Genomic DNA, 4,433 nt, shown 5'->3' with positions numbered 1-4,433 from the left:
TTCTGTCTCTGACATCAAGCCTTGTCTCTGCGTGAGATCACCTGAGAGACAGTGGGCAAGGAGGCATTAAATCACGACCTTCAACATGTGTGACAAATTTATGCTTTCAGCTAAAAGGCAACACTTTCCAACATGCTCCTGCATTGTTATTAGCTTCCAGGTATAGTTTAAGCTATTGGTTTGACCTGTGTGCTAAAAGGCAGGAGACCTACCTACCTGAGAGACCACCTGTTTTCCTGTGCCAAGTTGCTGGAATTGGGTTCAAATGAAATGCTTAAGCTTGAAGCCAATTTCCCCAAAACAAAGGAATAAGTTCTGAGATGTTTACCAAAAGTCAGTGGATTTTACAGTCTGAAGTAGTCTGCATACAGTGACCAACATCCATGCTGCAAGACTCATCTGTTAACCAGGATTTGGGGCAAGGAGGAGTTTTGATAAAAGCCACTATTTGGGAGTTAGGTAAGGGATTTGGTTTGCCTTTCTGGGGGTACAGCTACACAAGACGCTTAACTGTGTAGTAGTGTAGTTTATTGAGCAGTAAGCATGCACATCTACACATGCACACACTTACTGTACAGTAAACTTCACTACTTGAGAGTAAGTTTGCTACCTGCAAATGCAAATAGAAAATTTCCTTGCAAGTAATTACTGCACAGTAATACACATATAGCTCTCAACCTTAAGCAAATTTGCTCCCAGTCAGCCCTGACATTAGGGGATGCAGCTTAACTACAGCTCCAGGGCCCTGGGGGTGGGAGCCTCTCCTGCCCCAGGGCTGGGCTAGCTCTATGCCAGCCTCAGCCCTTTAAAAGCCTGCTGGCACTTAGAGCCCTGGGGCAACTAAATTCAACTCATGTGAATTTACTGATGAATGAACTGCTGGCCTCTGCTCCCCCAGCACAGGCTGCAGGCTACCTATAGCAGCCTCCCTGAACCTTGGCAGGGCTGGCACTGCAGTGTTGCACAGCTGCCAGGCCTGCACTGTCCAGGCCTTCAGCATGCTTTAGGCTCCTACCAGGCCTGCCAGCACACGAGCCCAGCTGCAGGCAGCTCCTGGACACCAGGCCAAGCTCCAGCTGCCCACAGTCAACTGCTAGCAGCCTGCCTGGAACCTGCAGGTGCTGCAAGGCATTGCCTCACCACATGGCTGCTAGTCCTATTCTGTGCCCCAGCGCCAGGCACTGCAGGCAGCTGCCCAGGCCTGGCAGCACAGAGACAGCCATGCAGGAGCCCCAATGGTATCATCACTCATGCCACACACCACCACCCGAGGCCCCAACTGATCCATGGAGGAGACTGGCAACCTCATGGCACTGTGGTGTGAGGTGGAGGTGTTCATGCAGGGTGGGCATGCCAACATTCATATGTACAAGGTGCTGTCAGGCCAGGTGCTGGAGCATGGGCATGACCTGTCAGCGCAGCAGTGCCGCATAAAGATCAAGGACTTGCAGGCATAGTGGGTTATAATCATCAACCACAATCATTGGGCAGGCAGTGCATGCAAATCTATGTCCTTTATGCAGCAGCTGATTGACATCCTTGTGCCCTGGGACCCAGGCTGCAGCCATGCTGTGTACTGCAACATGGGTGGCCTTTCTGAGCCCCTGCTCTGACCTGGCACCCACAGTGTGTCACCAGGGCAGGGCCCCTCATGCATCCAGCAGCCCAACCCACCAAGATCCCCACCCCCAGCCTCCACCAGCATTTCAGTGAGCCCAAGACAGCCCCTACCCCTAAAGTTGCATGACCTCAGCCCCCGCCGTGAGATGTGGCTTGCCATGTCACCACCAGCCACCAGCAGTGTGAGCTCCTTTCTTCTGCCCAATGAATCTGCCAGGAGCTGCACACCATCACTGCCAGTCAGGACCGACCGAAGCCGCTGATCATGTCAGCCCTGCCCAGGTGGTAAAGGTCACATTGGGGGAAGGGCCCTCCCTACCCAGGCCCCTGCCCCCCTGTCCCTGACCAACCCAGCTGCACTCCCCTAGCCCCCAGGAGGCAGGGAGGTAGGAGACAGTGCAAAACGTTATTGAGCAGCCTGTGCCCCCTCAGCTAGGCATGCTGAGAAACATGTTGATGCCAATGACAATGTCCTCCTCAGCTGCAAAGGGGCAGGGATGTGTAGCGCAATCACAGGTAGCCCTCCAGGTGGCAGCCGAGGTTGCAGGGCAGCACAGGCTTACCTGCCACAACATTGAACCTCAGGGTCCCATGCCAGGTGCACAGGTATGCCCAGGGCACCATGGCCATCAGCAACAGCAGGGCATTTGGGGTGCAGAGTGGCCATGGGGTGGGGAGGGCTGGCCCCAGGGCATGTCCCTGGAGAGGCCACCTATGGAAAAGGCAAAGACATGGGCAGCTCTGCATCCCAGTCATCTGGGAGCCCTGTGCTCCTCCAGCCCAGGTGCCACGAACTTGGCGGAAGCATGGGAGACAGGCTGGCCTGCAGGAGGAGAAGTGGGAGAAGGTAGCCTGGAGCTGCGGCAGCAAGTGCTGCAAGAATCCTGGCCTGGGAACAGGTTGAGGGAGGCAGGCTGCATGTGGCCAGCACCCAACGGCCCTGTGGCCCCTGAGGAGTGAGCAGGGATGGGGAGCTTGGCTGGTGGCTGCCTGGGCCTGGGCCTGCCCAGCTGAATTACCACGGTCCATTGGCACCATGCATGTCCATTGGCACCATGCATTGGCACCACGCATGTCCCCCGATCTGTGGCCAGGCATCACATGGGCCCCAGCCAGAGGAAGCAGTTTACTGCTAGGAGCAGCAAGTCTACTCCCACATCCCTGCATGTGTAAACGCCTACCTGGGTGCATTTAGTCTTGAGTAGTTTACTCATGAGTAAACCTTTCCTGGATCAAATGTATGTGTTGATGCAACCTGGATGGTTGATTTCTGATCTCAGATGAACAGAAGCTGCTAATTTTTAAATTGTGAGTGAAATCCTCCCCTGTGCAGAGGTCTGCAGTAGGTCCTATAGACAAATAAGGATTATGGTGGGACTTAAAGATTTGGGATAGAAGTTTCTAAACCTAACCTAAATTAATTAAGTTTGATACTGCACCCATCCAGGTTTATCTTAAATCAGTTTCAGTCATTTTGAAAGCAGTTTATGTGCATCAAACTTCTGTTGTGTTACAGATTTCAACCCATTTCCGATAATTTATATTGGTTAATGTGCAATTTCTGTGCTTAGCCAAACAGAGCAATGATGCTTGTGTAAGTCATATGCCTGAGCTAAACCTCATCCCATGAGATCACTCTGCTCTCTTGTGCCCACAGATGCCTAAAGCTTGGGGTAGGCATAGCATGAATTGAACACTAATAGACAAAAAGAGGAACAGAAATAAGCAACTCTTACATCTTACTCAGACCCCTCTCCCTTCCTCCCTAAGCTCCTTCCTCATCCACAGTATTATCTTTTTCCTTTTTTTCCCCCTTTCATTTTCAGCTTCTTGCATATGCAAATATAAATGACACTGCACTGGAAATGTATGTTCATGTCCACAAATAGATAACAGATGATGGTGGGGGGAAGACAAGGAGAGGTGAGCAGGAAATATTTCAGAAGAAATAAAACTGAACCATTGGGTTATTTTTACTAGTTGTATGAAAAAGGCAAAGCCAATAAATTATTAGTGCCAATGCACACACTTCTCCTAGGAGCCCAACCAAAGCTTTCTGTGATAGTTATAGAAGAGTAAAGGTCAAAGAACAATTTTTAGACCAAGTCTCCTTATGAGTTATGTACTGCTATTCTCCATCTACACATGAAGCTTAGTACATAGAGCCAATATGACTCAGAATCATAACTGTGTTACACTTGAAAAATGCATTAAGAGAAGACATATGAAACAACTTTTGGAAAACAGCAGTTGATTTAAATGATGAAAGTAGGAAAGGAAAGAAATTACATAATTACCATCAAAATTACCACCTGGGTCCATAGAAGAAATCTGTATTTATTTTGTTACTTTTGGGGATGGAGGAGGTTGGGGGGAGTGACCATCAAGCAACAGTTGTTAAATGCTTTCAGTAGTTATGTTTTATTTCAAAGAAAAGGAAATAAAGATCATAGGATCATAAGAAAGTAGGGCTGGAAGGGACCTCACAAGGTCATTGTCACAGGGCACCTCGGTGCTCCTGCTCCTAGGGAGGGGAAAGCTGCCAGAGGAGAAGCTCTGACAGTGCATAAGGAGCCCTAGCAGAGAAAATGAGCACAGCTGCAGGTTGCCAGGGCAACTAATAAGAATCAGCTGGCCAGAAGGGGGCAGGGCCTGGCCCTTATAAAGCCCAGGGCTGAGGGCAGGCTGGCAGTTCCCTGCTAGCAGCTGGAGAGGCAGGAGCTCCCTCAGCCAGGATGTGGAAAGAAACCAGTTTGCAAGTGCAGCTCATGATAGCCCTGAAAGGATTGGGCACTATGGTTTAGCCAGGGGGC

Source organism: Alligator mississippiensis, chromosome 3 (genome assembly GCF_030867095.1).
Source record: "Alligator mississippiensis isolate rAllMis1 chromosome 3, rAllMis1, whole genome shotgun sequence".
Taxonomy (NCBI): domain Eukaryota; kingdom Metazoa; phylum Chordata; order Crocodylia; family Alligatoridae; genus Alligator; species Alligator mississippiensis.
This window is presented reverse-complemented; position numbering follows the sequence as displayed.